At 37.1% G+C, this 21020-nt stretch overlaps 1 long non-coding RNA gene across 1 annotated transcript; it reads right to left on the bottom strand.

The window, feature by feature from the left end:
- Positions 1-602: 602 nt before the first annotated feature.
- Positions 603-1351, bottom strand: LOC110308555. Its single transcript, XR_002379573.1, has 3 exons — positions 1285-1351; positions 1026-1088; positions 603-871 (listed from the first exon to the last, which is right to left on the bottom strand). It is a non-coding gene; the product is annotated as an uncharacterized LOC110308555 (long non-coding RNA).
- Positions 1352-21020: the final 19669 nt, after the last annotated feature.

Raw genomic sequence — 21020 nt, 5'->3', positions numbered from 1 at the left:
GAGAGAGAGAGAGAGAGAGAGAGAGAGAGAAACAAAGAAACAAAGAAACAAACAAAGAAACAAAGAAACAAAGAAACAAAGAAACAAAGAAAGGCGAAAAATGTAACTCCTTATACTCCAGAGCTAATTTGCTTCTGTGTTTTAGGCTGAGTTCAAATTTCAAATTTCTCATTAAAAAACTTCAGACAATTGGTTTGGGGTGGGAGAAGAAACCTAATGTGTCTGCTGGCACCACTCCAGCCTCTGTGTCATTGGTCTACATTCCTGGAGCATCTCTATTAGCTAAAAGTGAAAAGACTAAAACACAGCTTAAACCAAAGAAGGAGCTCTGAGGGAAAGAAAAGCATTGGACATCCAAAATAACAGAGGAACTTTAATCAGGAGCACCCGTTGTTAATTAGTATTACAAGTTCTCACGTGGTCGATCTGACAAGAATATTTTAAAAGGTAGAGTCTCCCTCAAAAATAAAATACAGGCTGTATCTATTCTTATAGAATCCAATGTATGCTTACACAAACCCTCCAAAATCAACTCTGACAAGCTGAAAGTGTGTTTATTTTCCAGTGCAGTGCAAAATGAAGATTAGAAGAAAATACAGGTATGTAAGAGTAGCCAGTAATCTTGCAGGATGGAAGACATACGCATTCTTGGTTTTCACAATTGCTTTCTGATGTGTCCATACACACATAAGTCCTAATTTTTCATTGCTCCGTATAAGATGAAGCCTGAAGAACTGAGTATCCCACTGCCTTCTATCAGCCACTATGAGCCACAGAGAAGAAACTAAAGGCACAACATAGGAAATTTATTTGATGATCCTCCATGTACACAGGTAGTAACTGATCCTTCTGTATTTCTGAGCAGGTCAGACTGTCAATACAAAAAGAAATGGACAGATTATAAACTTAAAAGGAAAGACTTTTTAAAAATAATTCATTCTCAAAATTTATAGACTCCATGTCTACCCCCCAAACAATACAGCTCCAAGATACCTAGGAATAAATAAGCAAGCCTGACAACTTACTGCTTAAGCCAATCCTTCCCCAGGCGCATCCCACACAGGCACAAAATGTGTTCTCAGAAGCTACTAGAAAAGGAAAGAATTGATTTGATCAAATATTTAATGCTTCTATCAAATTTCTCAGAGAGTCCACAACCCTCCAACACTGTCAAGCAGAGAAAGTGGTTTTAGTGGGCTTTTAGCATCAAAAGCACTGAGTGTCCAGTCAGAGAGCCTATTATGGGATCAGAAGGGGATAGGCAGCATGTTTCTGCTCTCTTACCTTTCCAGTATGTCTCCGCCTCTGCTTCTATTAACTGCTATGCTACATTTCTTTTCTCTGTCAGACATCTCAGCAACCTGTAAGTGAAGGTCAAAGGACTTGACAAGAAATTTAATTATCAAGGACAATCAGGACAAATTGGATGGTACTATTGTGTGCCTGGTCCTCACTAGATACATGCTTTTCAGAGTACTATCAAGTCATCAGTAAAAAGAAAATGGTACACCAGTCTAGACATGCCATTCATACTTGAAATGAGAGGACTACTGGAAATGAGTGGTTAAATTAAGTGTATCCTGTATGGTCCCATTCAACTAACAATCAATTACAGAAAATCCAATTGATTTCTACTGAAAAAAAAAAAAAGGAAGATGATTTCCTCAGATAAGTGGTCTGTAATTTAGTTGAACTTTTAAAAAACCTGCTGATTAAACACTATATAAAGAATTTACCCAGAAGGTGAATAAATATGGTCTCTAGAATAAGATCTTTTGGCATGATAACAGTTTCCTGGCTCAGTCTAAGGAAGTGGCTCAGGCTGCAGATGACTGACCAGGCAAATGTCACAAGCCACAAGATTGGAGGCAGTTCACTTATTTGCCTGAAAGATTAAAGCCTTAAAGAAGAAAGGGGGAAGTGTGATGACCTTTCTGATATAAAGTTGAATAACTCTCAGACTGAAGTTCCTGTTTATGGAGAGATGAAGAGGGATAAAAGCCACTCTAGAAGGAGTCTTCTAGTGTATATACCACCTATAAATGAAACCTCACAGGATATACAGAATATGGGGCAAACTTTGTAGAGCAGATGAACTCAGAAGACTCAGACGCAAGAATGAAACAAAAATGTCTAGTCAGACATTTTAGAGATTTCAGAGACTCCAGACCCCAGATCCTTCTTCCTGTTTGGTGAAAACAAAGTTGGCCAAAGTAGATTTTTGCCTCAGATATCAAATATCAGTTGATCAGGCATCCTCTGCATTCTTAACCATCTCTTACCCAGAAATCTCTGACACATTTGGAAAAAAAAATCTTAGTTTTACTACCTAAAATAACAACTCATTGGTGTAACGAAGTGAGTTCAGCTCTAGATGAGATTTGAAAGTTGACTAAAGTTATCATTCCCGTTGAAATGTAAAAGGGAAGTCTGACATTGTGTATTTTTGTTAGGCTGCATAATAGGAAACAGGAGTAGTCGATGACCTGCAATTGAATGATATCAGCTTCTAGTAATGTAAGCTTAAGCATAAAACCTGAATTTTTGCACAAAATACAAATTTTTATGAGGTCTTAACTTTTGTTATAGAGCAGTTAATTCTTCATTTTCAACTTAATAATATGTCATACATTACTATCAGTCAGGTCACACGTGTTTCTGTGTATATTTAAATATATATATGGTTATGAGTATAAAATTGAAATGAAAATTTTAAGAGATTGCATAAAGCTTTCACTCAGAGCAGGCATATTAAAATTTTTGTAACTTATTTATTTCACTTGATAATCAAACTACTACAGTTCACATGAACTGGAAATGTTATTCAAAGTAATCAAACAAAAGAAAAGTAAGTTTTACATTTTTTAGGACATTATTATTCAGAGATTTTTCTCATGTTCATGTCTCAAGATAATTCTAGGATCTTCTCCCTTTTTTAAGTTAGTTATTTGAGAGCATCTTAAAAGGTGATTTGATTATATTTAACTGTCAAATCAGTCTGTTCCCCTTTCTATCCACCCAACTTTATGCTCTTTATAAAATATTTTGAACTGAAAACTCATTTATGCTTTTGACATTGAAGCATTAATAATTGGGTTGAGAGGTGATTCAGCAGGCAACAGTAAGCACTGGCTCTTCTTATAGGGGACCTCAGCTTGATTCCCAGCACCCGTGTGGCAGCGTATGCGTGTCTGCAACTACAGTTTCATAGGATTTTATTCCTTACTCTGTCCCCATGGGTACGAGGCACATGAAAGGGAAAAATATACACAAGCAAAACATTAACATGAAAGGAAGGAAGGAAGGAAGGAAGGAAGGAAGGGAGGGAGGGAGGGAGGGAGGGAAGAAGGAACAAAGAAACAAAGAAATGAAACAAAAAAAGAAAGGAGAAAGAAAGGGGCAAAAAGGAATGTAAAAAAAATTTCAAAGTTCACCAAAGTATAAGACATTTTTGTTTCTCCATACCTAGAAGACAATCCTGTAGGTCACTTACTCAAGGACAGCTAGTATTTTAATAGTTAAAGCACACAACTGAGATGATTTTCCCTAGTCTAGATTCTACTGGAAGGATACTTACCTTCTATTCTCTTTTTGCATTCCATTCTTCAGCAGCTATAAGTGTCCTGTCTTAAAGCTCCATATTGTGTTTTACATTACTGCCTGGGAACACTGTGAGGAATTATATAAATCACAGCTAACTCCACTTCAAGTTGAATGAGCAATCCCTGTTGAAAATCTTGTCATCTTATAACTGGCCATAATTATGCTTAGGCTATATTTAGAAATAATGAATTTTAAATTTCTCAGGTTTTCAAATTATTTTACATGAGACATCTAAATATGCACATTTATTTCAGGATTCCCTAATAAATCTGTCAGAGTATAATATGTAGAAAATGGATCATGCAGAATTTGTCATCAACTTATTTTAGTTAAATCTTTGCAAAGTCAGAACTATCTTTTATCATAACCCTTAAATCCTACTAAATTCATAGAATAACTAGGATCTGGGTACATCACATAACAGGAAGCTGAGTGTACATTAAATACAAGAGAGACTACCTTTGGAGACACAGGTTGTTACTATATTTAAGAGGGACTATAGATACCTGGATAAAATGTAATAAACTATCCATATTAAATACAGTATTCCAACTCTCACCCACATTAATTGTAGTCCACTTTTCTCTACTTATCTTGGAGTGTCCACACCAGACAGGGAGAAATGGACCTGGACCGTAGCCTAGTTTCTAGGTCCTTGTCTTCCCTCAGAGCATCCAGCTAAAGGACACTGGGTAGGAAATGATGAAGTAAAGTCAGGAAAGGGTGGGTCAGCAGAATTCTGTGTAAAGCAGTGAATACTTGTGGGGAGGAGGTCTCCTCTGAAGATTTTAATGTTATAGCTTTTCAATGTCAGCTCTTTCCAAGGACATTCAATGAAACAACTCTCTTGGGCAGTACTCAATGAAACAGCTTGTGCACATACACTTGCTTTGAGGTCAATCGTGGGCTATATCTATGAACCTTGGAAAGTGAGAAGGGATTCTTAATAGTATGAAGTTTCATTTGCTGAGGGTTAAGGTTTTGGGGATACCTCATTTGCATGGAGAGGCATTCCAGGGAGTTGAACCAGTAGTTTCGCCAAGAATTACATGACATTTCTCAGGCAAAAAATTGGGCTCCCTAGATACGAAAAGGACGAGGAATCTACACTAACAGGGGGTCCTCCGTTTTGAGCAGAGCAAAGGAAAGCTGTCTGAAAGTGGTATATTACAACCTTAGCAGCAATATCTAACAGTTAACATCATTTTTGTCTATTCTTGGCATCTTCCTAGAAGACTGCTGCAATGATGTGATCGACTCTCCCAAATTGCCTTGTTTCTCTTACCTCAATTTGGTGATTTTTCATCTCCATTCAAAACACTGCAGCTTCAAATAATCCCCAACCCACATAGCAGCTACCATACAGTCCCTTTCTTCTACCAAACGGACCCTACAAATTCCCTACTACCTCCAGCTTCTGCACCCATATTCATCTAACAAGAAACCCTAGAAAGTACTATGTAATCATTCAATACCATGGTGTATTTGAGAATTCAAAAATTTGATGGTCTATTCAAAACTTCATTATTCACATTTCCCTCTGGCAAATTTCATTCTCAAAAATTCCCTTGATGAACTTTTCAAACTTTCTCACTTTATTCAACTACATAATCCAACATTTTCAAATTTATGTCAGAAAATGTCATGACCTACTTCAAAAAGAAAACAGAAATGATCTGTCAAGTCAGGCTTGAATTTCTCTAATATTTCCTAACATGAGGGTGCGGGGGGAAGGTCTGTCCATATTAGTCCCTCTCCTGAAGAAGGATTAGATAGTCATGTCTATGGCTATCCTCACTTCTGTTTCAGAATTCTTCACTGCTTCACACCAAGACCCCTATTTTTTTATCACATTTTAATTATTTCAATATGTTGTTACAATTAATTAACTAGTGTTTATACATTGTTGTTACCTGAAACTACAATTACTTCAAATTGTCTCAGTTTATACACTTACCCTCCTTTTCTGGTGTCAGGGTAGCTATTTATGATGCTACATGGCACACAGTCAACATGAGTCCATAGATTTGCTCAACTATGGCAGTTTTGAAGACTTTTCTGATCTTTTATGATTTGTGCAGTTTCTAGTAGTGCTAATAAAGAACTGGTATTCCTCTGATGTTTTTCTCATGAATAGACTAGAATTATGGAACTGGGGAAGGCATGATGCAAAAATGACATTTTTTATCAGATCATGTCAAGAATGGTTCGCCAACTTTTGACACCTCACTTGCCTGACCCACTTTCTCAGATTTCTCTACTGTAAACTTGCTATTTCACTCTAAGGTCATATTTGGCAACAAGTCATTACAGAAACCCATGCTTAAAGAAGACAAGCCTATGTCTTGTTCCCTTCCTACATACATTTTAGCATTAGTTTGCTGGTATCTATGAAATACTGGGTTGTGATTTTAATCAAGATTATAACAAAGCTGTAGATCAAGATGAAAATACATGATATCTAACAATATTGAGTCCACTAATTCTTGAAAATGGAGCATTTCTCTGCTTATATAAATCTTTGATTTCTATAACTTGTATCTTATACTTTTACCCATATTTTTACCCATAGCCTATATTTTGCTTAATTTATATCCAAGTGTTTAAATTTTGGGTACTATCAGCATATATTTTAAAGTTCAAATGCCTTTTATTCTGGCATAACAATCATTTTATATTGTCATTATATTCTATGTCATTATTATAATTGTTTATTTTGGAAATTTACTATATATACAATTGCATCATCTTCAAATATAGTACTTTTATTTTTTTCCTTTCCAATCTTTGTGATTTTTGTTTGTTTTTCTGGTTGTGTTGTATTAGCTAGAACGTTCACTAAAATGCTGAGTAGGAGCAGTGAGAGGAGATTTGAATGACCATTCTCAGCCTTAGTAGGGCATGTCCCTTCAAATTAAGTACATTATCAGAAGGCTTTTATAGTTGTCTATTGTCAAGTTTTCCTGTCACCCTCATTCTTAGTGTGCTTAACATAAATTTTGTGTTCAGTTTTGTCAAATACTTTTTTTCTGTATCAATTGTGTAGTCATACACTTTTCCTCATTTAGTTTGAGAAAAGGCTATACAATACTCATCCCTAATTGTGAAAGGCATTCCATACTCCTCCCCAAAGGACCAGGAAACTGTAGAAGAAGGGCCTGAAAGATTATAATAGCCAGAAGTGGAGAACGCAAAAAGTGTTATCTATATACAATGGGAAACTTGCACGTATAAACTCACAGCACTTTGACAGTATGCATAAGACTTGTGCAAGCTCAAGCTAGACAGAATCCCACCATGAATTACACTTCTAGATTTATGAAAGTTATGAATTATATCATTTATACCATTTGAATCATTTATGTCTTCTCTATCATTTTTCTTCTTCATTACTGTCCTTGATTTTCTAATTTCTTATGAGAAATATTAGTCTATACCATTCTTCATAAGGTGTGGGTTAGAAATGGGGCTTTGGTCCAGTGCTCCTGCCACTGGGCATGGCAAACACAGGGAGTTTGACTGTGCAGACCCCACGCAGCCGCCAGGCAGGTGTTGGGCAGTGAGAAGCCATGGGATCCTGCACAGGGGTGGGGAAAGAGCAGTCTGGGTCCCCACGGACCCTGCTGGAGTTGGCTGGGGTCCCTGGGCCTGCATGGAGGCCCTCAGGCTCTCAGGTTCTCCGGCATCCCAAATGCAGCTGTTTGTCACAGAAGAGCTGAGAACAGAGTGTGGGTGGGCCAGGGCAGAAGGGAAAAGGGCAGGAGGAAGGAGTTCTGGCTGAGACCTGGGGTTGGGGGTTGGGGGGGGAAGGATCCTTACCTGGCTTGGGTGAAGGCTTTGGCTGGAAATGAGGGGAGGCCTCTGGTGGGATGTTAGATGCCACAGCTTGTTAGAGGAAAACCTGCTCCAGCATGGTGGGTCCCAATGAGAAAATACAATCCATGGTTTTAAGGAATTTATTGTAGAAAGGTAGAGAGAGGGAATAGAGAGGTATAGGCTGGCCATGGTCATATGGAGACAGGGGAGAAGGGAGGGGGGAGCAGGAGGGTGAGAGGCAAGAGTAAGAGAGTAAGAGCAAGAGGGTAAGAGAGAGAGAGAAAGGGCAAACAGCCCCTTTTATAGTGGGCTAGCCTACCTGGCTGTTGCCAGGTAACTGTGGGGGTGGAGTGCAGACAGAATATCAGGAGCTTGGGGTACCGCCTACATGACTGATAGCCACATACCTCTCTTGGGGGGTGGGGGGCGCCGGAGGCATGGCCAAACACCCGCTGTCCCTTAGGGTCACCAGGGTTCAAGGCCTGTGCTCAACCAGGAACCAGACTGTCTGTGCACGGCTTACTGCCCCACAATAGGGTATCTTTTTCTTATTTATCTATTAATGGAATTCTGGCTTCATAGAAAGAGAACAATGTTCATTTCCTCAACTGCCACTCTCACAACACTATTCTTGTCAGATTTTAACAATGAAATAAAACTGGTAACATGTTTTCAAGAAACAATTACTCCCTTTAATCTGGGAAGAGCTATTCGGGTTGCCTACCATAAGGGTTTGAATGAAAATGTTTTCATCGGCTTAAATATTTAAGCACTTGGTCATCACTTGGTGGCTCAACTGGGGAAGCTTTGGAGATGTGACCCTAATGGAGGAAGTGAATCCCTGGGGTTTGGGTTTTGTTTTGTTATATAGCTTCAACTTATCCAGTTTCTCTATTTTGTGCTTGCCCTTAGAGATGTGAGCCCCCAGCTTCCTGCCCCTGATGCTATACTGCCCTGCCATAATAGATTTTTTTTAATCCCTCTGAAACCATACCCCACAATAAACTAATCTTTCTCTAAATAGCACTGGTCACGTACTTTAGCACAGCTACAGCTAAGTTCCTCATACCACACGTTCTGCTTGTGTGACTTTCAATAGTTTAACAGAATTAGTGCTGTTTAACTTATCAAACTGAATTCAAACAATTTTTCTTAAGATCTCTTTGTAATCTCTTTATGAAATTCAACCCAATATTATCATAACTTTTGTTTATGATACTGATAATTTCTGTCTCCTTTTCTTTATCCTGATTAGCCTATTTAGTGTTCTATCAATTTTATTTGTAATTTCATAGATTTTATTTTTTATTTTGTTTTTCTGCTTCTAACTTTACTGATTTTCACCCCGATAATTCAAAAACTTATTTAATAATTCTGACTTGAAACTCACTTTGCTCTCATTTGCATTTCTCTTTTTTAAAAGCAATTACTAATTTTAGATCTGTGTTTTACAAATCTATTTAGTGTTATAAATTTTACTCTAATTGCTGACTGGAATATAGTATCTCCCCCAAAGCTTTTACATCTATGTATTACAGTTTTAACTAATAGTACATCAATTAGCATTTGGTTGAAAATGTTAGATTTCTTTTTTTGTCTTCTTCTTTAAACAATGGATTTGTAAGTACTGTCTTTAATTAAAGAGATTTAAAGATTTTCCAGCCATTTTATTATTCTCTACCTTCATTACTTTGTGGTCTGCAAACATACTTTACATACTGTCTACCTTTAAAACAAACATTTTATGTCCAGAAAAATCTCTTGTTCCCTGAGAAAATTCTGTGTTCTATTATTGTTAGGTAGATTCTCCTATGATGTCAGTTAGATCAAACTGAATGATAGTGATGCTTAGATCATCTATTTCTTGTTTTCCTCCTGCCTCATCTATCAATTACTGGTTAACTGGCAAAGAATTATTAAAGTATCCACCTATAATAGTGGATTTCTCTGAACAATTCTACACACAAATGTACCCACAATATTTTTATAATATAGTATTTTTACATTTTCTTACAATTTCCTGTGATACTTATTTGGTTTACCCAATGCATCCAGAACATGGTATTGATTTAAATTAACACTGATCTTTCCTAATAAAAATTTAAAGACTAAAGACATGTACTTTTTTTCTCCACTGCTCTGTTTTTGTGCATATTTCTGACATCTTTTCTTTTCTTTTTTGTCTCAATTACTTATTTATTACTTACTTTCTTTTTTTTAAATATTTCCTACAGGAAAGGCTCTTTGATGAAGCGATCCCTTAGTTAGCCTTTGTCTGTAGAAATCCTGATTTCTTGATTACTTTTGAAGGCCAAGAAGCCCCCATATATCATATCCAATGCTGTGTGTGTGTGTTTAATACATGTCATATTTATCTCTTCTCTTCCCATGTTTGAAGAATGTATAATTAAATGTCTGCTGTGATACATTTCATTGAAAGTTGTAAGTATCCAACTGCTTTCTGGTCCTTTCAAATGGTTTCCATTGTCTTTAGTTTACTGAAACTGGACTATGACTTACATCGTTAAGTTTGAGGCAGTGTTTGTCCTTTTCAGGAGGTCCACTGGACTGCTAAATCTCTAGTTTGCTGTGTATGGCTAATTTTAGAAGTACTCCTTTCTTAAAAATGTATTTTTACACTTATTTATTTATTTAATAAATAAGGTGTCACACACAGCACCTGTGTGGAGAGTAGAGGACAAGTTGCAGGAGCCAGCTCTTTCTCTCCCTATTGTGGGTTCTGGGGATACAACTCAGATTGGCAAGTTTGGTAGCAAGTGTTTTCATCCACAGAGCCATCTCATTATCTATAATATCAGTTAGTTTTCAATAACATATATTTTTTTTGATAGTGACCTTATATTTTTTCCTTTTTTGTTTATTATTATCTCATGTATTACATCAAGGCTATACTTTCCTCACCCTCCCTTCCCCCAGTCTCTCCCTCCTACATCTATCTTTTCCCCATAGCTCCCACACCCTACCCCCACTCACTTCCTCTCAGAAAAGAGCAGGCCTTTCAGGAATATCAACCAAATACAGATTATCAAGCTACAGTAAGACCAAGCACTTATCCTCACATCAAGGATGCATAAGGCAACAAAGTAGGGGGGAAAGGGTTCAAAAGATTCAACGACAGCACCTAATCCTATTGTTAGGAATTCCACAAGAACACCAAGTTAAACAACCATAACTGACATATATGAAGAGGACATAGGTTAGACACTTAAAGCCCCCCTGATCTCTGTAAGCCCCCATGAGTCCTGGTCAGTTAATTCGGTGGGCCGTGTTCTTGTGGCATCCTTGAACCCTCTGGCTCCTCCAATATTATCCCCTGCCCCTCCTCAGGACTTCCAAGTTCTGCCTAGCCTTTGGCTGTTGTGCTCTACATCTGCTTCCATCAGTTGCAGAAGGAAATCTCTCCAGTCTCTCTGGTGCTAGACTTCGGTCCCAGAATATCCTGTAGGCAGGACTGTAGGTTGTAGATTTTGTAGCTGGGTTGGTGTCCCTCCATTTGAGGCATTGCCTAGATACAGAGAATGTCCAGTTCAGGTTCTGTGTCCCCCATTACTATGGGTCTATACTAGTGTCACCTTCATAGATACCATCAGGTTTTCTTTGCACGAGGATTCTACCTCACTCCAGAAATGTCCCCCAATTCCTGTCTTCTCTCAGTAGTCTCTTTCTCCATTTCTTTCTCACGATCCCTTCTGTTTCCATCCCTATTAGCCCCTAGTTGACCTGAAAAATCTGTTCCATTTCCTCTTCCCAGTGAGGTCCTTGGTCCCTCCCTGTTCTTTAGCCTCTCTATGCCTCTTTGGATTGTAGTAGGGTTACCATTTACATTACAGCTAATATCTACTTGCAAATGGGCATATACCATGATTGTCTCTCTGAGTTTGAGTTACCTCACTCAGGATGAACTTTTTTCTATTTCTACCCATTTGCCAGCAAATTTTATGAAGTCTCTTCTTTTAACAGCTGAGTAGTAATTCATTGCCTAAATGTACCACATTTTAAAAAGTCCATTCTTTAGTTGAGGGACATTGAAGCTATTTCCAGGTTCTGGCTATTATAAATAAAACTACTATGAACACAGTTGAGCAAGTGTCCTTGTGGTAGGATGGACTGTCCTTTTGGACATATGCTCAGAAATGGTATGGCTAGTTCTTGAGATAGATTGATTCCCAATTTTCTTAGAAAACATCATATTGATTTACAAAGAGGCTGTACAAGTTTGCACTCCTACCAGTAATGAAGGAGTGTTCCCCTTGCTCCACATCCTTTCCAACATGAGTTTAAATATTTTCTGTTTATCTTCATTATTTTTCTGAGTCTTGAAATTATTGCCACATATTCAACCATACTGATTGTTTTCTTAATCCACATCAAGTTTACTTGTAACCATAAATGCATTAGTTGTTTGTTTACAAATACATTCTTAGTATTTCCTTTAGTTATTTCTTCTTATATGGCTGAATTTCCATTATACAGTTTTTATGGCTCTTTTTATGACATTTAGCATTTTAATGGTTATTAAAAATGCTCTTGTATTTTTATATTAGTACCACATTAGAATCTAGCTGTGAAGACTAGAATGTGCTAAGAATGGGAAATATAAACTGAAATATATATCTTTACTTGAGAATTAATGTAAATCTGGCTAGAATTTGCTTGTTTTTTAAATGATTTCCTGAGTTTACAATATTTTAGTATTGTCTTTGATCTCCTTTGGAATTTAGCATTTCTGAAATACACACACACACACACACACACACACACACACACACACACTTACACTTTATAGTCCTTTCAGTGTATTCTGTTGCTTTTGTGCTACAGCCCTCTTAATGAGGGAAGAGAAGGTAACCATCTATAATCTAATTACAGTTTAGTTTTTGTTTGTTTGTTTGTTTGTTTTAAATTGGGCCTGTATCTGGGTTTGGGTTTCATAACTGTTTCCCAAGCAATCTAGTAATTACTCTTATATCCTGTTTGTCCATGTAACATCAAGCATATTGTTCTTTCTTAAAGCCCACATTCCTACTATCTTTCTCCCCTTATTGGAGACAGGAACTGTAGAGAGAACCAGGAGAGGAAATGTCCCCTACCCTTTTATAGGATAAAGCCCTGGGAAAGGCATTTTCCCTGGGCAGCAGACTCTTGTAACACTTCAGAATATGCCTCCCAGAAATGACCCATTAACAGTAATTATGTAGAGCAATGCAGGGTGACTTTTTCAGTCTTCCATGAGCTTCTGAAAGAAAGTCTATGGAAGTGTGGGGTATTGAAGTGTGGGGTTCCTAAAACTATGCTTCAAGAGATTTAAACCAGCTGCCAAATGACTTGAAAGCTGCAGTGGACAAAGACCTTATTGCTGACACATAAAAATTTATAATAAGTGGCCAGTTTTACTATTATAATATAAGGACTCTAGGTTGTAACTTATATTTGAAGGATAGAGAAAAAAATTTAACTGCTCTCCAGTCAGCTAACCATCTAAAATGAAAGGTGATGGAAAGAGATAATTTATATTTATGATATTCCCTGTAACACTCATAAGCAATAGCTGCATGTAAGTGATTAAAGGTACTAAATGGAATGCTGGGAATTTATGATATCCCATGCTATAATTAATTAATTAGTATGATTAATAATAATTAATTAATTGATTGATTTGATGCTTATTTATTATTTAGGTAACATTGAATTAAATATTTGTGACTATTTAACTGGAGACCTAACTTAATATTTTCAAGTTCAAAGTGATTACTGGCCAAGGTATTGTTTTTAATCTTAGAAATAAGAAAGCTGGGGATCCAAGGGGACAAATGATTTCCCTAAGTTATCAAAACAAACTAAGAACAGAGAGCAGAATTCAGGACACGAGTGTTAGCAACAACTTTTGTCCATTGTGTTATATTCAGAGTCTTCAGCTTTAATCAAACCCTGTAACAGAGATAATACATGTTCTGTTTTTCCCCCAAATCCAACAATCTCTCAACTCAGAGCACTTTACTATAGAAAAACGTGACAATACCTCCTGAAAATGATGTATTCTAAAACTTATTTGTTATCTAGAACTCTCAACATCAGCTAAAAATTGACAGCTAAAAATAGTGGATCATGGAAAATAAAGTCATTTCCCCCCCAGTCCTAAACATCATCACACAGAAAGTAGATATGGTTGTATGAGTAGGTTATTTGATCTTCAGGGCTCAAAATATCAACATGGATTCAATTGGGTACAAGATGGGAAATCAGTACTTATTTTGGTACGTTAGTCACCTGCAGTGTTGAAAAGCCAATTCTAAAACCCACGAGACAGCAGTGCTGTTGGGAAATGATGGATTAAGCCTTCTTTGTATTGGTGATCACAATACCCTAAGCACAGTGACGAAATGACTTATGTACCTAACATGACACAGAAAAATTGACTGGGCTCCAAATGGAAGTCATTCATTTCTTGGCCAATAAGCTTGAACATGCTCAACAAAATGTGTCACTCAAAACTGAATTTTGTGTTTTGTAATAACCAGGCTAGCATGTCAAACCCTAAGATTCTTCCAAGTAACCAGAAGAAAATGTAGAGAAAGAGAATTGTCATTTCAAGGTAAATCTTGGACTGGATTGGATTAATTCTTTTTGACATTTTTGTCTCTCAATAATCCTATTGAGCAGTTATCCCAAAGCATGCAATAGTGATAACATCTTATCACAAGAGTCAACATTAAACAAAGATTATGATCCACTTACACTTACTGTCCAGAGGATTTTTGTTTGTTTGTTTTATTTTGTTTTGTTTTTCATGTGTCTATGCAGGCCCTGGGAATGGATGGACTGCCCCTTACCCAATGTTCAAAATACTGAGTGGGTGGGAGGTGGAATAGTAGCCATGAGAAAGTTCAGTCATGAAAAGAAGTGGAGGTGGGTGAAGATGAAAGAGGCTAGAAAAGGTCAAATAAATAAATGAATATAAATTATATGAATACGTGAGATCAGATGCCTTCATGGTGATATGGCCAGAAGAGGCATTGCAGGCTGTTGAAGGTAGGAAGTCAGCAATGGTCTTATCCAGCTCTGTGTCTTTCCAGTCACAATGACTTGCTCAGCATACACTGCCCACTTGTTTGATAGTGCCATGAAAATTATAGCCATAACAAACAACTCTCTGGTTAGATTTAAGTACTTCTCCACATCTACTGAAAACCAAGCCAAGAATAAGTAGGTGAGAAGACATATGCTTCAATGAAAAACCTACTAATAATATTTTTCCAAATAGATATACCAAATTGCCTTCTAGTTACACTTATACTGGTAAATTAATGCAGCTCTCATACCTTATCATAGAAGCTTCATTTTGCAGAGAATGAAAGTTGATACAAAGAACCACAAATGGGCAAAGAACAGAGAATAAGTGACTGTGGCATGCTCCGCATCAATGGGACACATATATCATACCCATGCCCTCCCTCAAAACATGGGGAACATTGTGAAGGAGAGAATAAAAAGGCTGTAAGAGAAAACAGGAAGACATGAACTCAGAACAGTTGTGGTTGCTTGCATCAGACCTTTGCAAGAATAAGACAATTAATATTCTAGTGTAGATAGGAAAAGGGAACATAAGACCATGAAAGTTGATGGCTACAGAGAAGAAACTTTTTTTTTGTAGGTATGAGACTCTAGTAGGTTAGTCATGTTCCAGTAGCTGGCCCTACACCTATGAGTATAGGAGCAGCAGTAACTAGACTCAGTGGGTTGCAATATAAATAATAAAATAAAAATGAAGTGGGAGAAGATTTGGTGGAAAGGAGACCTGGGAGGATAAGGATAACAAAGGGTAAATATAGTCAAATACATTGTATACACGAGAGAATATTTTTCATGTCACTTTATGAAACCATCAAATTATTATGAAACGAAACCTAGCCAAAGACATGACAAGAAAAGTTTATAGACTCAATATTCTTTATGAACAGTGACACAAATTCTCAGAATTTTAGCATATTGAATCCAATAATGTATGCAAAACATAATACAATGTGTTATAATGGAATAATGTCAGGAATAAAAGAGTACCTTAATATTAGCCAATTAATCTATGTAATTTATCATGTTTCATAAACTAAAAGGGAAGCCTGCATAGTAATCTCTATATGCAGAAAAAGAAGTGAAAATGATCCAATATTCACTCCTTATAAAACTTTTCTAAAATACCCATCAAAGAGGAGATAGAACCTGTAAAGACCACCTCCAGTAGATAGGCATGGCCCCCAGTTGAGGGATGGGGCCACCCACTCATATCAAAAATTTAAACCAGAATTGTTCCAGTCTAAAGGAAATGCAGGAACAAAAGATGGAGTATAGACTGAAGGAAAAATCATCCAGAGACCCCTCCACCTAGAGATCCATCCCAGCTGCAAACATCCAAACCTAACACTATTGCTGATGCTAAAAAGCACTTGCTGACAGGTGCTTGGTATGACCGTGCCCTGAGAGGCTCTGCCAGCACCTGACTAACACAGATGCAGATATTCAGAGTCAACCATCCAACTGAGCCCAGGGTCAATGTTCTGTGATTCATATGGATCTTCTTTTCATTCTTATACATGTAGACATTCAGTTAGTGCAACACCAATTCTTGAAGATGCTTTCATATTTTGTTGTATGGTTTTGGCTACTTTATCAAAAATGAAGTGTCTATAGGTGTGTGGGTTTATTTCTGGGTCTTCAATTTGATACTATTGATCAACATGTCTATTTCTGTACCAATACCATGCAGTTTATCACTATTTCTCTGTAGTACACCTTGAGGTCAGTAATGATGACTGCTCCTAAAGTTATTTATTTTTCAGGGTTATATTGGTTATCCTGTTTTGTTTTTCCCCACAGGAAGTTCAGAGTTGATCTTTCAAGGTCTATAAAAATTTGTGTGGAGGAGCTAGAGAAAGTACCCAAGGAGCTGAACGGGTCTGCATCCCTATAGGTGGAACAACAATATGAACTAACCAGTACCCCCAGAGCTCATGTCTCTAGCTGCTTATGTAGCAGAATATGTCAAAGTCAGCCATCATTGGGAAGAGAGGCCCCTTGGTCTTGCAAACTTTATATGCCCCAGTACAGAGGAATGCCAGGGCCAAGAAGTAGGAGAGGGTGGGTAGGGGAGCAGGGCGGGGGGGGGGCGGTATAAGGGACTTTTGGAATAGCATTTGAAATGTAAATGAAGAAAATATCTAATAAAATATTGAAAAATTGTGTTGTAATTTTGATGTGAATGCATTGAATCAGTAGATTGATTTTGGTAAGATGAATATTTTCACTGTTAATCCTACCTATCCATGAGTATGGGAGATCTTTCTATGTTCTGATACCTTCTTCAGTTTCTTTCTTCCAGGACTTGAAGTTCTTGTCATTCAGATCTTTCACTTGCTTGGTTAGAGTTACATCAAGAAATTTTTATCATTCATGACTATTGTAAAGGGTATTGTTTTCCTAATTTTCTCAATCATCTGTATAAAGGAGGGCTACTGATTTCTTTGATTAAATTTTGTACCCAGGCACTTTGCTGAAGGTGTTTATCAGCTGTAGGAGTCCTCTGGAAGTGACCCCCTTGGGGGTCACTTATATATACTTTCTTATCATCTACAAATAGAGATACCTTGACTTCTTTCTTTCCAATTTATACCCCTTTAAGTTCCTTTAGTTGTCTTGTTGCTTTGGTTAGAACTTACAGTACTATAACAAATAGAAAGGGAGAGAGTGGGCAGCCTTGTCTTGTTTCTAATTTTAGTGGAAATGTTGTAACAGTTTGATATTGGCTATTAGCTTGCTGTGTATTACTTTGATTATGTTTAGATATGTGCCTTGTATCACTGATTTCTCTAATATATTTAACATGAAGGGGTGTTGGAGTTTATCAAATGCTTTTTCAGCATCTAATGAGATAAGCATGTGATTTTTCTTTCATTTTGTTGATATAGTGGATTACCTTGATGGATTTTCATATAGTGAATCATAAATCACTGGGATAAAGCCTACTTGCTCTTGATAGATAATGTCTTTAATGTGTTCTTAGATTTGGTTTGTGAATATTTTATTGAGTATTTTTGGGTCAATGTTCATAAGAAAAACCAGTGTTAAGTTCTTTCTCTGTTGAGTCTTTGTGTGGTTTAGGTATCAGACTGTGGCCTCTGTCTCTTGGTGAGTTTGGCTAGGGGGTTGTTTGTCTATCTTGCTGATTTTCTCAAGAACCAGCTCTTCATTTTATTGATTTTTTTTGTATTGTTTTCTTTGTTTCTAACTGATTGATTTCAGCCCTAATTTTGATTATTTCCTGCCTTCTACTTCTCTTTGATGTGCTTCCTCTGTCCTTTTTTTTTTTTTTTCTAGAGCTTTCAGCTTTCACTTTTAAATTGCTGATATGAGAACTTTCTAGGTTCTTTATGGAGATGCTTAGTGCTATGAACTTTCCTCAGCANTGCTTTCTTTGTGTCCCATACATTTGGGTATATTGTGCCTTCATTTTCACTGAATTCTAAATAGTCTTTAATTTCTTTATTTCTTACTTGACCCAGAGATCATAGAATAGAAAACTGTTCAATTTCCATCAGTGTGTAGGTTTTCCAGTGTTTCTGATGTTGAAGTCCAGCTTAATTCCTGGTGGTCTGTTAAGATACAAGATGTTATTTCAATTTTACTGCATCTGTTGAGGCTTGCTTTATGACCATTTATATGACGAATCTTGGAGTATGATACATGAGGTGCTGAGAAGAATGTATATTCTTTTGTATTTTGGAGAAATATTCTATACATATCTCTTAGGTCCATTTAATTTATTATGTCCATTTGTTTCATTATTTCTCTGTTTGTTCTGTCAATTCATGAGACTAAGGTGTTGAAGTCTTCCACTATTAATGAATGGAGTTTGATGTGAGATTTAAGCACTAGCAGTTTTTTTTTTTTTAAAACAAATGTTGGTGGCCTTGTGTTTGGGACAAAGATGTTCATAATTGAGATGTCATCTTGGTAGATTTTTTTTCTTTGATGAGTATGAAGTGTCCTTCCTTGTCTCTTTTGATTATTTTTGGTTGAAAGTCTATTGTATTAGATATTAGGATGGATACTCCAGCTTTTATCTTGGGTCCATTTCTTGGAAAACTTTGTTCAACCCTTTACTCTGAGGTAATGTCTATCTTTATTGCTGATGTGTGTTTCTTGTATGCAGCAGAATGATGGGTCTTGCTTTTACATACATTCTGTTAGCTTGTGTCATTTTATTGGGAAGTAAGTTCATTAATGTGAAGAGATATTAATGATCAGTGATTGTTACTTCCTGCTATTTCATTGTTGTTTGTATTTGTGTGTGTGTGTGTGTGTGTGTGTGTGTGCATGTGTCTGTGTGTGTCTGTGTTCCTTACTTTTGCTGGAATGGAATTACTTATTTCCTTTGTTTTCTTGGATATAGTTATTCTCCTTGGGTTGAGGTTTTCCATCTAGTGTTTTCTGTAGGGCTGAATTTTTGGATGGAAATTGTTTGAATTTGGATATTTCTTGAAATATCTTGTTTTATTCATCTATTGTAATTGAGAGTTTGTAGTATTTTAGTCTAGGTTGGCACCTGTGGTTTTTTAGAAGTTTCAAGATATCTGTCCGGGCCCTTATAGCTTTGAGAGTCTCTACTGAGAACAAAATTCTGATAAGTCTGCCTTTGTATGTTACTTGGCCTTGTCACTTTTAATATTATTTATTTGTTCAGTAGATTTGGTGTTTTGATTGTTATGTGGAGGGAGGATTTTATTTTCTGTTCCAGTCTATTTAGTATTCTATAAGCTTCTTGTATCTTTAGAGGCATCTCTTCTTTAGACTGTGAAAGTTTTCTTCTATGATTTTGTTGAGAATATTTTCTGATTCTTGGTTCTGGGACTCTTCACTTTATTCTATTCCTATCATTCTTGGGTTAGGTCTTTTTCATGGTATACCATACTTCCTGAATGTTTTGTGAGAGGAATGCTTTAAATTTAACATTTTCGCCGGGCGTGGTGGCGCACGCCTTTAATCCCAGCACTTGGGAGGCAGAGGCAGGCAGATTTCTGAGTTCGAGGCCAGCCTGGTCTACAGAGTGAGTTCCAGGACAGCCAGGACTACACAGAGAAACCCTGTCTCGAAAAACCAAAAAAAAAAAATTTAACATTTTCTTTGACTGATGTATCAATTTCTTCTATTGTATCTTCTCAACCTGAGATTTGCTTTTTCATATCATATTTTTTGGTGATGCTTGCATCTGTTCGTGATCTCTTCCCTAGGTTTTTCATCTCCTGAATTTCCTCAGTTTGTGTTTTATTTATTGCTTCTATTTCTGCTTTCAGGTCTTGCATAGTTTTATTTCTTTCCTTAACCAGCATAATTGTACTTTCCTGAATGTCTTTAAGGGATTATTCATTTCCTCTATAAAGGCCCCTACCTGTATAAGATTAGATTTAAGGTCATTTTCTTATGTTTTAATTGTGTTGGGATATCTGAGGCTTGCTATAGTGCTGTGCTTTAGAGGTGTCATATTGGCCTGACTTTTGTTGATTGTATTCTTTTGAGGGCATCTGGATGGTCTTGGTCCATGGTGTTCTTGTTGTAGGAGGTACTGGGAGGGGGAGAACCTGGATAGTCCTGGTGTGGCAGGCCTCAGATGGTTATCCTTGGACTGTATGGTTATGGAATTGCAGTTCTATAATGTTCTCCAGCTTCAGGTCCAATGAAGGCAGATGAGAGTTTTTAGGAGAGTAGGGGGTCTCTCTCGGCTAGCAGGCTTCTCAGGGCAGCTTGTCTTGATCCAGAGGGCTCTGCCAGCCAGAAAAAAATGGGTTGGGGAAGAAAAGTTTGCCTATATAGTTCAGAAATCTGATGGAGGTGGAAGAGAGTTGGCAGGAGAGTGAGGTCTTTCCTGGGATAGCAGGATGCTCAGGGCACCTTGGTTTGGCATAAAGGGCTCAGCCAGCAGGTAAGAATGGTCAGGGAAGGGAAGCTAACCTGTATGGTTCAGGAGTCTCAGGTGTGATAGATGTAGAAAGAGAGGCAATGGGAGAATGGAGGTCTCCCTGGGATAGCAGGCTGCTCAGGGCACTTTGGCCTGGCCTAGAGGGCTCAGAGAACAGGACCACATTTGAAATTTTTAAATAACAAACACTGAAAGTACCAGAGTTCAGGAAATTTGACCTTTTGTCAGGACATTGTTTCATGCAGTTTACACAAAAGCATAATATTTAAAAGAAAATCAATAAACTTAATTTTATAAAAATTAAAAAATTCTGTTGGATATAATAGTACAAATGTATAATCTAACACTTGGTAGATTAAAGCAGAAGGATAATAAATTGCAAGCTAATCTCTAGTACACAGAGAGACCCTATGACAAAAGCCACAATACTGTAAGAACTTTTTCTTAATCAATGACACAGAAAGACTTATTTGAATTATAGGTCACTGCCATATCCGGAGATCCATCCCATAATCAGCTTCCAAACGCTGACACCATTGCATACACTAGCAAGATTTTGCTGAAAGGACCCAGATATAGCTGACTCTTGTGAGTCTATGCCGGGGCCTAGCAA

Source organism: Mus caroli, chromosome 2, assembly GCF_900094665.2.
Source record: "Mus caroli chromosome 2, CAROLI_EIJ_v1.1, whole genome shotgun sequence".
In the NCBI taxonomy this organism is placed as follows: domain Eukaryota; kingdom Metazoa; phylum Chordata; class Mammalia; order Rodentia; family Muridae; genus Mus; species Mus caroli.
This window is presented reverse-complemented; position numbering and strand designations above follow the sequence as displayed.